We start from the raw sequence: 13142 nt of genomic DNA, 5'->3' as shown, positions 1-13142 counted from the left end.
AGATAGAAACAAAGAGGCAGGTCCGCCAACTGGATACAAACGTTGACAAGGAAGAAAAATAGTCAATGCAATGACTCTCTGTAGAGTATCTTCAAAGAGTCAGGGCTGTCTTTCAGATGGGACGTTAAATGGGTGTCCTGACTTATCGTAAGAGTAGGGGTGTTAACCCCGATGTCCTGGCTAAATTTCCAATCTGGCCCTCAAACCATCATGGCCACCTAATCATCCCCAGCATTCAATTCATCCTCCTCTCCCCTGTAACTATTCACCAGGTTGTTGCTGTAAATGAAAAATGTGTTCTCAGGCAACTTACCTGGTAACATTTTTAAAAGAGCGTTTGCTAAATGACTGAAATGTAAATGTAACTGCAGACATACAAGGGACAGAGAAAGAATAACATTGATCTGTGTGCCATTTTCTTCCGGTTAACGATGTACTATTTCTCTGGGTTAAAGCTCCAGGGTGCTCACCGTCTCTCAAGTAGACTTACTGAGAAGAGGGATAGAAGTGGACTGGAAGCCCTGAGCTGTCCCTACAGGTTCCACATCTGCTGTGGTGTAGATGCTCACTCCTGTCCACAACTCTGTGTGTCTATTTATGAAAGGTGCAGTTGAGTTCCAGAGCCTGGGCCACAGAAGAGGCCTCATAGTTCCCAGTCAGTCACTTCAGCACATCTCACATTGAATTTATTGGGTTGTGCTGAGAGGCTGAGAGCTGGCAGGGCAGCAGTCGCCTGCGTCCCAAATGGCACCCTACTCCTTAAAGAGTGCACTATTTTTGATCGGGACCCATGCACTATATGGGGGATGGGGTGTCATTTGGGACGCACACATCGTCTCCTCCCCACTGACAGCTGCCTGTCACAGTGATTGTTCCATTTGGCTTAGCCCTCTGCTGCCTCCAGTGTGCTCCGAGGCCAGCTGTCAATCAACAGGAGAGACGCAGCTCTCAGCTCTCCACAATGGAGCTCAGTGCAGGCAGTCACTGCCTTGAATTCTCCCAATTTGTCCTCTGCACATTTTCCACTTCACAACAACAACCCAAAATGTTGCAAGGGTATTTATTAAATTGAGCAAGTTTCTCCAGGAATAGATTTGCTGAAATGAACATGCTGTAGAATTGTTGATATTCTTTTTGAATTGCTATCTTCATATGACTGTGTTACATTCTGGTGCTGGAAGGGAGTTACCTCAAACATTTGAACTACTTTGAGTGAGAGAAAGGTGCCATTAATTAAAGTAGTAATCCTTATTATCGTGACATATGTTGATAAAGTGGAGATATGGCCATAACATAGATTTTTGATCCTGTGCCAAAACATAAGTGTGATTGAGTGAGAGGTACGTTAGATCATGGCTCCAGACAGCGTATGTGTGTGTTACCTGTTGCAGGAGAGGGTTAAACATTCTCATGTCATTAGACCTTCCGGAGGACCTTAGACCTTCTGAGCATCCTCAAATATGGAGTGGCACGGCTGGAGCAGGGTGGGGGTTGGCCTGGCTGGGGGGAGGACCATGGCCACCGCTTCCTGAGACTGCTGTGGTAGGAAAAGAAAAGACACATATTTAGAAAGAAATATTTACATTTAAATAAATATCTAGATTACATTCTAAATATACAGAAATCCAAATATAAGGCTTTGGTTAGTTCCATTTCAACATTTGCCGGCTGGGCTAAGTTATAGTCAAACCCATCAGATGCATAAGAGGTGTAAAATATTGGGTGTCACAGGATCTAGAACTGTTTGAAAGAAACCATTATACTCAAGTTTGGTTCTGGCTTTAATAACTGTCACTATAGAATGACTGACGGCAGCAGGAGAGAATATTCTGTTCTATGGCATTCTATTCTGTTCCCTCTATCTCTTGTCTCTCGCTCTCCACCCATCAGGAAGCATTTCTTTCTTCCCCGGCCCAGGCAGGCAGGCATAGCTGGTACAGCTGAGAGACCTTGGCTGTTTCTTTCATCCTCCCCTCATTTCCTTCTCATCTCGTATATATATATATTATATAAATCTATCAGTGCGCCTAGCTGCCCTGTCTTGCTGCGTGGGGAGGAACAGACGACAGCCTGCCTGCCATCGTTAGCTAGCCGAGGGTCGTTTGTTTCAGAGTCGTGCAGTCCCTGACGCTTTCTGAAGTTGCTGTCGCAAATAATGACATTTCAAAACAATTTACACTTATCAGACACCAATAAACTCCTTTTGTGGGTGAGGGATGTATTTGTCTCATTCGTTTCTGTGGATATTGCATTTTCACAGCAGCCGTGCACTGCAGAAATGGGATGAGGTTCGTCCTTGCTTTTCACATCTGTGCTGCTGACAGCAACTCAGTCATTCTGTCGGAACTTCATGTGGCAACTGAAATAGTCTGGCAAGTTACAGTATGGAAGTAGTCATTTCCTTGATGTCAAGTCAATCCCAGAACCTTTACAGAACAAGCATTGTGACAACAATACCAAACTCTTAAAGCTAGAATCCTAAATTGAAAAAAGAACAAAGCGACAACCTGACTCTGTTTTGGTAAAAAGCTGAGGGATGGACCTGGAGAAATGTAACCACTCTAAAATGCATAGACAGAGCTATGGATGCAAGGACTGATTAATTCATCCATGCTATAAACATTATAGTTTTAAGCATGTTTTGAGGCTATAGTATATTAAACAGTGTTTGTTAACATTTAGATTGTTTACAAACATTGTAGTAAAACAAGCTTATATTTTGGGTTCTGATGGGGTACAACAAGCTATATTCTTCAAGAATCCAAGGGTATACATCATGCATGTGTAAGTCCGGAAATGGATGTAGCAAGTAAGGATTCTAGCGTTAATCAGAATGCATGTCAATGAGCTTCATGGAATTGAGTAGAGAATACGGCACACCAATAGAATAGCACAGGACGGTCGGATACCAACCAACCAATGTGACAATGGTTATCATTACTCTTTCTCTCTGTAGCCACTGTGCTTTCTCCTCTTTCTCCTTTGGTCCATTTGTAAAAGAGATAACAAAAGCACTGATTTATTGGTTTCTGTCCATAAAGTGGGAGCACAGCTGAAATTGCAGGGATACAATGGTGGCATTGTGTCTGTCTGCTGCTTATCGGTGGCTTGCTATGGATGGATGGATAGCAACACAGACCGTACAACACAGAATCTACCTCGTAAAGCTGGCACTGCAGAGGCAGGCAGGGGTTGCTATGGAAACCTACCATGGAGACACAGGGAGGAAGGGGGGGGGCTTTCTGCTGCTGCTGCTTGTGGTTTTGCTGGTCTTGGCGGATGCCGTCTCTCTGACTGTCTCTGTGCTCTCTGCAGCAGGAAAGGCAGCGCGAGGCTGGATGAGAAGGACAGAGGAACACAACACAGGCTGTCCGTTTGAGTGCCATGTGGACATGTTTTTCCTACTCAAAATCATATTACAGGATCTGATCTGGTTGTAAGACACAGAAATGCTGGACTCATACATTTCAATCATCACCAAGCATTTACACATCATACACATAAAGCACGTTATATAGTATGACCATCTGGCCATGACGACCATTCAATTATCATGCCTGCCAATAAACCCCACTATTATGGACTGCAGCACTAAAACTGCCCTGGTCTCACAGTGTGATAATGACAGGCATTCAACGTAATCCAGACACACAGTGAGGGGACCAGGGTGTCACTGCCCACTCTGAGGAGAGAGAGAGACGCACACCTTCCTATTCCGGCAAACAGACAAACCCGACAGCGGCAAACCAGAGCATTCACACCCTGCATCTTCAATTATATGCTAATGTGTTATCTGCCGTGTGCTACATTATTCCAAGCTGATGACATTTTTCAGAGGCGGAAAAAGCGTGCTTGGAAACTCAATGCCTGGTTGGCGCGGCAACGGGTCTCAGAGTATTATAGATGGGTACAAGCTTCGGGTGACCGTGGCAACGTGTTCGTTGGGTAAGGATGAAGAAGTGTTATAATTTATTAAGGGGAGAGGAGAGGGGGTAGAAACCATCTCAAATTGCAGTCTTGGTCATTGAAATACCAGACACACTCGTGTCTTGGCTTGATTTCATCAGCGGTAAAGGCACCAATTAGATTAGCACATTCCCAAAGCTAAACACTGTCGAGAGGATGACATTGGCCCACTTAGGGAAACAGGAAACGTCCTGATGGCTCTCTCTCTGTGTGTGTGTGTGTGTGTCTCTCGTCGTTCTGAGCAATATGTGGGTAGAGGGATAATCTCATTCTCCAGTCTGAATGTCTCCAATATGCCAATAATAGATTTAGGGGGAACTGAGCAGCACCAGCGATAGCAGCTTATAGACTTGGTGCATTACAATACAAAAGGAAAGTAAATGGAAAAGGCCACACAGAAGTGGTGTAATGGGAAAGTCATTGTGAGGCCCTACGGCAGTTGACAGTTTTTCTCTTGACCTTAATTATCTTCTAGGGGAAAGGAAAACGGTTAGACAGTAGTTCAGAGTTCCTCAAGGCTCTGTTCTCGGACAACTTCTGTTCTCATTATATTGCTACCAGTAGAGGTTATTCAAGGAGGCTATACAAAGTGGAGGGACAATCACTTTATACAGTATTATTGATAAGATTGATATTTGTTGATTGTTCCTCTCAGTGAGTCCATCTCACCTGCAGCAGGGTCTGCATCTCTGTCTTGAGTCGTCCAAGGTCCTAAAGCATATCATTGACTAATTTCACAGCTGAGCTGGGTCACTCAGTAACCTCAGAGTATAATGGGAGGCCTGGCTAGTGACCACCTCCTTTTATACCTTGGTGCTTCGTGTTGCTGTGCTTCGCTAATGCTGCAGTGACCAGCTCTCTAACCCCAGAGGGAACACCAGAGACCTTTTGCTGATGTTGGCCTTCCCTGTCATTTAAAAAAAAAGAATGTAATGGTTGCAATGATGTTGTTATAATCAGAAAGTACCCACTGAGCTTGATCAGCTCCTCCAATAGGAGTGGGAGAGGAGAGCCAGCCTTCCTCCCTTCTTTCTTTCTTCCCTCCTTCCTTCCGTCCTTCCTTTCGGCCTGGAGAAGTGTTTGGAGAAGAGGGCCAGTGTGGTGGCACAGCACCAATAACATGACTCACACATAGGACAGCATCCAAGCAGCCTACGTAATGTTATTGCCACATAACTGTCAAAGACTTCAAATGCATTGACTGGTTGAGGTGAGTGAGTCCTGCTTTGGAAGGAGGGGAAAGCCCATAGGGTCATTCAGAGGTCAATGAGGCTCGCTGTCCTATTATAGGCCATGCATGGCTGAGACTCTGGTACACACGTTACTGTATTCAATAATATTAGGCTGTTATTAGTGTATAAAAAAATGTAATATTAACTTTCTGATATTTTTCTGTACGGCGAGTCTCATTGTTTACATTTCAGTTTCGTATGAGCGGTAATGGGGATAAAATCAAACCTGTCTAGTATTGGAGATGAGAGCTGTATTTACACAGGCATGGATCGAGCCGATAATGAGCGGACTGCGAGGATCTGAGAGAGTCCGCTCATTTCCCACTCTGTGTGTGTGTGTGTTCTAATGAACTGTTTTCATAGTATAGGGTTTCCAATCCATCGTGTTACCGACTATGAACTCAATGGCTCCGACATTGCTGGACTTGCCCACTTTTGACGCAAATAAACAACACACACAGTTTCCATTGTAACACCATCATAATAACATATTTTAATATGAGACAAAAGTGACTTCTTCCACAGTAGATACACTTATTATTCTTCCCTGTCGGGTGCTACAGGCAGGCACAGACCCACATACCGTTAATTGACAAAACTGTCACTCAAAAGTACCGCCATTGAAAGCACAATGAGCCCCTGGATTTTTTTTATCTTGTCAAGTTGCAAAAATATAATCTCCTTCATTTCTATGGTTTCACAGGGGGCAATGGATATATTCTTACTGCTTCTGGCTTAATACAGACTTAAAGGTGAAGTACCAAATGGCACTACTTTTGGTGAGATCAGAGCCTTTTCCTATATAGGGAGTAGGGTGTGATTTGGGACGTATCCAAATAGTCCCTTCATTGTGGCTCAGATACAGCCAGAGACAGGAAGGTAAATCAATATTGGCACAGAGGATGAGGATGTTTTAACTGTACATTTACACAATGAATCCCTGTTCATCACTACATCAGAAGGACCAACAGGGAGGAAGACTAGTCTGAACAATGAGAGAACATGGTGCAGAGAGAGATGGAGAGAAAGAGAGGGATAGACAACACATACACATTTTAATGTAGTGAATCTCACAGAGGGATAAGAGGAAGCGAGAGAAGAAGAAGAGGAGAGACACTAGCTGACCTGTGTGGTTCCCACTGAGCCGTGATCACAAGGCAAAGGTCACACCCACAATGCAGAGGCAGCATCCATCCTCTTGGCTGTGTGTGTGTGTGTGCGTGCGTGCGTGCGTGCGTGTGTGCTAACAGAGCACAGGGCTGCCGTGGGGTGTGACAATCATCCGGCCAACTGTCAGAGGAGAAAAAGGCATTGCACCACGCAACATATAGCAACCATGGACTATTCACTGTTGCCCCCCACACATTCACAGTGCTGTCTTATACAATAGCTAGGCCACTGCCCCTGCACTCACACTGTCATTCTGTAGGGGGGGGAAGCTTTCTTTGACGCATCTCAAAGAACCTTACAGAACAGGAATGTTCTGACTCAAACTGACAAAGGACAGGGTGTACTGGGGATGCATGGCAGTGGCGGGTATTGTGTACTTGACATTCCACTAGAAGAGAATGTAATTCTAGGGTCCAGGTAAAATCAGAGAGGTACTGCTAGGACGGCAGAATCTCTACGAGTATACCAAATCCTCTCAGGAGGTTGAACCATACAAGTCAGATCAAGTGTGTGGGGTTTACAATAATGAATCATTTGGCATTCAGATTTTTAGTGTGGGGTGGGAATATGATACACATTGACATTTATGTAAGCAACTGAGGAAAATGTATGCATAAATGATACCGTATAATCTTCAAAGAGAACGAGAATGTAAACATTAACCTCAGACCACCATCAGCCTATTAGATCCATGGACTAACATGGAACATGTACTAAATGTCAATCACATCAATGTTTGGTCCTCATGTCTGTTCTGCCCTCTGAGGGAAACACAGAAAGGAAGAAGAAGCGTTGGTTCCCCTTTTGGGGGTGTTCTGTTCCAATAAATAAACATGAAGGCTCTCATGCTGTGTCTCCGGTAGTGCTGATATATTCCACACAGTGAGACGTCTTCAATCAGCCTTAAGATGTATCAAATGGAGCTAATCCATTTGAAGAGCGGGAGTGTGCCTTGTTGATGCCAGCCTTTTTGATCTTGCTCAAATTGATTAGGGTGGAGATACAGGGAGGCAGAGACAAAACGTCCCATTAGAGGTCACCTTATGCAAATGTCTCCAAATAGAACAGATTGTTCAATTCACTCAGGCTGTCTGAAATAGCACCCTATTCCCTGAAATTCCCTGAAATAGCGCACTGTTTATAATGGCTGACTGCATCTGAAGTGACACCCTAAGCCATATATAGGCTAGTGCACTACTTTTGAATAGGGTGCCATTTGAGAGGACATCTTTTCCTACAAGACGTTGTTGACAGGTCTGTGTGCAGCCATGCCTGTGTGTAAAACACTGATCATAAAATCATTACGGAGGTAGAGAAATGATGCCACGTTGATAAGGTGATGGGAAATCTATATGTTGATAGTGGTTTATTGATGGTCGATATGGAAACCAGAGCAATATTACATATACGTCTTATAATAGAATACATCATGGACGGGTTGGAGTTGGTGCCTGAGGTTTTCATTAATACTTCCTCATATTTCAGTGACTCAAACGAACTGATCCACTTGATAATTATTATCAGCAGCTTAGTAAATGTCACCTTATATTAATCTCATTGTTATACACTGTTTTTCTCTCTGGTAAGGAGGTAAGACCTTTCTTGCATTGTACCGAGCACAGTCTATTTCTCTAGCTCATCCTTCTCTCCTGCAGAGGGAAACGCACACACACAAACACATTGCTACGGTGGTATCTGCTGGACAAAAGAGGGGGAAATACCTTCAGCTAAAAGGGCTGAAAAAGTAGGGATGATGATGGATGGTGCAAGATGTGGAGGAGAGAATTCCAACCACTTTCCCTTCCCTTGAAAAGGTAGAGCAAGGTTTCGTCGCCATGGTGAACAGATAGTTTCAAACTTCTCTCTCTTTGTGAGTGACGAGCAGAGGTGTCGCGCCAATTCATATCCCATTCATTAGCCAGAAATGTATAGCTAGAATTATAACCCATGTTGAGAGGGGGTGAGGTGAGAGGGATGTCCGTGACAAAGCAGTGACAGGACTTCAACAAATAATGAACCACAAATGACTCTGAACATAATACCCACGGTAGGCTAGCTCTTGAAACATCGGTCTTTGCCGGCTACAAATGTGATCCTACAAAGTTCCCCCTCCCCCCGAAACATTGTGATTATTTTGGCCTCTTCTTCATCCTGCCTCCCATTCCTTCAACACGCGGTCATTTCTGCCATCACCACCAGAATAGCTGCTATTATCTAATCAATACCAGAGACATATTAGGAAGCCTGCTGGTGGTGGCCTCACCCTCCACCCTCTCTGCTCTGGTGTTTCAAGCTGTACCATCCATCACCCTGGGCCGCCCCTACCCCATCCCAATCCTTATCATCCCCTGCTCTGGCTGCCACAGCATTTAAATGTCATAAAAATCAGCAGATGTTTGAATTCCAGCCCCTCTATGTGCAAATATACCCAGTCTACCAGATGTGACCTCATCGCCATAGTTTACGTTGACCACCTGATGCCCCAGCAGTTATAATGGGAGCAGACCTGGGTTCAAAAACTATTTGAAATCGTTCACATACTTTTAGCATTTGCTCTAGTCAGCCTCTAATACCAGATGGGCGAGGTTTGTGACTATTCTATTGGTTCTATTGTGCCAGACAAGGCCAATCAAGCCCAGATAAAGAATTTGAAATTATTTGGAATAGCATTTGAACCAAGATCTGTCTGGGAGTGCCACTCCAGATCAGTGTTGATCCCTGGTCGGGGGCGAGAAAAGTCCATTCACACTCATTGGTGGTGTAGCCTAGGCTAGCTCAGCCTGATGTCACCCTGGCTTTGTAGTCAAAACCATTCAACATTTCTGTTTCATTATGACATAAAAAAAACCTGGATTTGGTTTCGAAAAATGATTCTGTTTGAGTCTGGAATAAAAAGACCGTACCTTGACCACATTTCCTTCACCCACTAGATCTCAGGGCAAAGTGAAATTGGATACCATGAATGGTTATATTCATTTCTTTCCATGCACTGATAAAAGTAGGGGTTTCTTAGAAGCCCCCTCTCAATGTAATTTAAAAGCAATTTCCCTGGATATGTCTGTGCTGTGTTGGAGCTTGACGGTCCTGAACAAGGCAGAATTGACTGAATCCAATAACCACGAAAACACGTCTTTCAATCATCGCCCTCAAACCTAAATCCAACATGTTCACAATGGCACTATGTATAAACCTAGTAAGAACAACCACGAGGGTGGTTGGAAGGCGATTTCTTTCGCTCCTTTATACAATGAAAACCAGAAAGTACATATGTTACACACACAGTAGGCTGACTAAAATACCACCACACCTAGCATTGGAAAACTGTCAAAGTGTTTTGAGTAAGTCATATAAAGTCATATGACCATACAGTGTTCCATCCTATACACACACATACAGTTAGTCTTTTCGTGATAACGATGGAAAAGGAAGGAAGTCAAATCAATGTTGTTGTCAAGGTCACTGTATAAATTCATGACGCTCAACATAGCAACAGTATCCCAGGGGAACAACGCAGCATGTGGGATCTCTAGGCTGTTGCCTCATACTGAGGACTCTCGCTCTCTCTCTCTCTCTCTCTCTCACACACACACACACACACACACACACACACACACACACCAATAATAACAACCCACAGAAATCCTGTTCAATCGGTGCAGCAATCATAATTCTGCCATTTTTCTCAGTAATTCGTGATAAAATCGGTGTTGTACAGTAGTCACTCATCCATTAATCTAGTGCGATGACACATTCAACGCCCTAAATATCTACCTTGCCTGGTGGTTTGATATAGAATCAAGCCTGAAACAGGAAGAGAAAGAGAGGCTGTGGATCCGAGGAGGCAGGAAGAGAAAACCATAGAAGAAAAAGGTATTTGGGTGCATTAAGATTCTACTCACTAGTGTGTTCTGACCACACACTCCTCCCCTCATCCTAGCCCAGCGCTCAGACGCTCACAGCACCACACACACATTTGTCACTAAAGCGCATCCGTCCATTCGCCCAATGGATGCGTCCTCATTAATATTTATCTGTGTTAATACAAAGCTCATGTATTTTTTGATTAATGTAAAGGTCCTTTTCTAATAACAATGGGGGCTGTGGACGGATGGCCATACATATTTATGTTTTTCGAGGGCTTATTTATTCTGGTGGCTGGCAAGCAGGCAGGCAGGCAGCCAGTCAGTCAGTCAGTCATTTGGACATGGTGCCTGTCATTTCCCCAGCCTCCCTCCCTCTGCCTGCCTGCCCTCCTGGCATAATGCTACTTATTCATAGAACATTTTGATTTAGTTCATCTCTCCCGAGGCTGAAAGTCCCAACTAAGCATTCTGCTGTGCTGCTGGATAAAGAGGCTTGAATTATGCAGCGGGCCTAATGTGCTCCTTCCTCTTCCTAAATATAAACACACTCACGGAAGGCATCAAAATGAGAATTCTTATCGCATGCCACATCTTTGAATCTGAACCCATTCCATCCGTCCACATCGTGCAGCTAGGTCCTTAGGTGCTTTGTGCAGAAAGTTACGAAAGACAGAAAATTAGAAAATGGACTCCTGACAGACTATCATCCCCCATCCCTCTCCAAGTCATCTGTTTCCAATTGAATGTATGAATATTGTAAGTGCATCCTTCTCAATGCCTGATAGCTAATAATACTGATGAGTATCTTTTAGTACAAGTAAAGCCATGTGTGTATTACCACAACCAAGGATACTAGTTCTTTTTTTGTATTCTTGGCATTTGATTCATGATTGATATTGATTGATATTGTGCTGAATTGTTGAGGAGAGTTAACAAGTAAGCATTTCACTGTACCGTTTACACCTATATTTTGTGCACGTGACCAATAAAACAATGTATTTTTCTTAACTTTTTTATGATGTCCAATTGGTAGTTACAGTCTTGTTCCATCACTACAAATCCACTACGGACTCAGGAGAGGTGAAGGTCGACAGCCATGCGTCCTCCGAAACACAACCCTGCCAAGCCGCACTGCTTCTTGATACACTGCTCGCTTAACCCGGAAGCCAGACACACCAATGTGTCGGAGGAAACACCGCCCAGCTGGCGACCGAGGTCAGCTTGCAGACGCCTGGCCTGCCACAAGGAGTCACTAGAGCGCGATGGGACAAGGATATCCCAGCCGGCCAAACTCTCCCCTAACCCGGACAACGCTGGGCCAATTGTGTACCGCCTCATGGGTCTCCCGGTCACGGCCGGCTGTGACACAGCCTGGGATCGAACCCAGGTGTGTAGTGACGCTTCAAGCACTGCGATGCAGTGCCTTAGTCAGCTGCGCCACTCGGGAGGCCCAATAAACGTTGATTTGAGTTCTGTGCTCGGGAGGCCATGTGTCTAATTTACCTACAATATTATGGTACAGATAGAATTAGCTAGACAAAAAGAGAATTGTCTATTTGCATTTCTAACTGCCTAAAAGAGTGAAGGAGAGGCCTGCCTGCTTGTCAAAGGACCTGCAGTATTTAACAGGCTGTCTGGGAATGTGACTGGCCGGGTATGGCAGGTAAGGTTATATCACACATTACAGGGAGTGGAACTGAACACAGACCTGAACGCTGCAGAGCCAGATACGCTCTAAAATACATCATATCTACTGCAAACTGGAAAGCACACTCCTCAATGAATGTCTTCATACCACAGTGAGTCTCTGCCTTTACAGCCCTGTGCCCTGGCCTGCACTACCAGGCTGGTAAAAATACACCCATCCATCTATCCAAAGGTGTTCGTCCTACGATCAAGTGCTGTGGTGATTCAGTCGATGGACGTGGGGATATAAAGGTATGTTTTATTCCGTCTGTCTGTCAGTCCCTCCTTGTTTTTCTCCATCTCGACATGTCATCCTCTCTCCTGCATTTCAATTTCCTCTCCTCCCCTCTCAGAGACAAACACTATTTTCCATGTAAGAGGCATCACCTAGTCTTCAACATCACAGAGGGGATTCAGCAGTGGCAGCAACAGCATATTAGCATAGCTCGATGGCGAGGCCATGGAGCCATTACCTAGCAACAGAGCTGGCTGTGATTGGCTAAGGAGACGTAAACAGCAAAGTGGGTTTGGGGCAGACTGGGACCAAGCGGCTAAATGAGGAAGCGGGGGGCTATTTCTGCCCATGTCATCCCTGCTCGCCACATCAAAATGACATTGGCTGGCTCCTCCTCCCCCACACAGAGAACAGAGCAGTGCAGACCAGAGGAGACACGCAGAGCAGACCACAGCATTCACATTGACTGACTGAGGCTGGGGGGGCAGCAGCCTAGAACACGACGCAGTAGTAGCACCAGCAGCAACCAGACATCCATCTATCCTTCTGGTTGCTCTTTCTCTTCTGATCCAGGCAATAAGGCAACAAAATATTTCTGAGCCATACCGTTGTCGTAGAAATTACCACCAGGGACTTCAATTTATTATTATTATCAGCAAGCTGGAGAGGTTCCAACAAACTTAATGCACCATACGACACCATTTCCTCCACAACCTCACTCACTCATCATCATAACACACCTAAAATCTTTAGATTGGAGAGTCCTCTCTCCACTTGGGTAACCTAAGAGTCTGTTAACCAAACAAACTCAAACAGACCAGTCCTGTTTGGCGCCCTGCTTCGGTCTCTCCTGCAGAACTGGGCCAACATTATCCTGAACCACAGCTCTGTCAACATGACTAGCAGAACGGACAGGGCCAGGTCAGGGATTTGGAATGTACCAGTGTTTATGTCAGTCACAGTGTTCCTCTGCACACCCACCAACACACT

General features: G+C 44.7%; 1 protein-coding gene across 2 annotated transcripts in view; it reads right to left on the bottom strand.

The window, feature by feature from the left end:
* Positions 1-13142, bottom strand: part of LOC129812803 (uncharacterized) — a 76589-nt gene that overhangs the window by 35337 nt on the left and 28110 nt on the right. For both annotated transcript variants that reach the window (XM_055864685.1, XM_055864686.1), the window contains exons 4-5: positions 3210-3334; positions 1383-1537 (exon numbers count right to left, since the gene is read on the bottom strand). The gene's annotated coding sequence lies outside the window, so the exon portion shown is untranslated. The remainder of the gene's footprint in view (positions 1-1382; positions 1538-3209; positions 3335-13142) is intronic.

The sequence above is a fragment of the Salvelinus fontinalis genome, chromosome 16 (assembly GCF_029448725.1).
Source record: "Salvelinus fontinalis isolate EN_2023a chromosome 16, ASM2944872v1, whole genome shotgun sequence".
NCBI classification, from domain to species: Eukaryota; Metazoa; Chordata; class Actinopteri; order Salmoniformes; family Salmonidae; genus Salvelinus; species Salvelinus fontinalis.
Note: the sequence above shows the minus strand (reverse complement) of the source record. Positions and strands in the feature narration are given on the sequence as shown.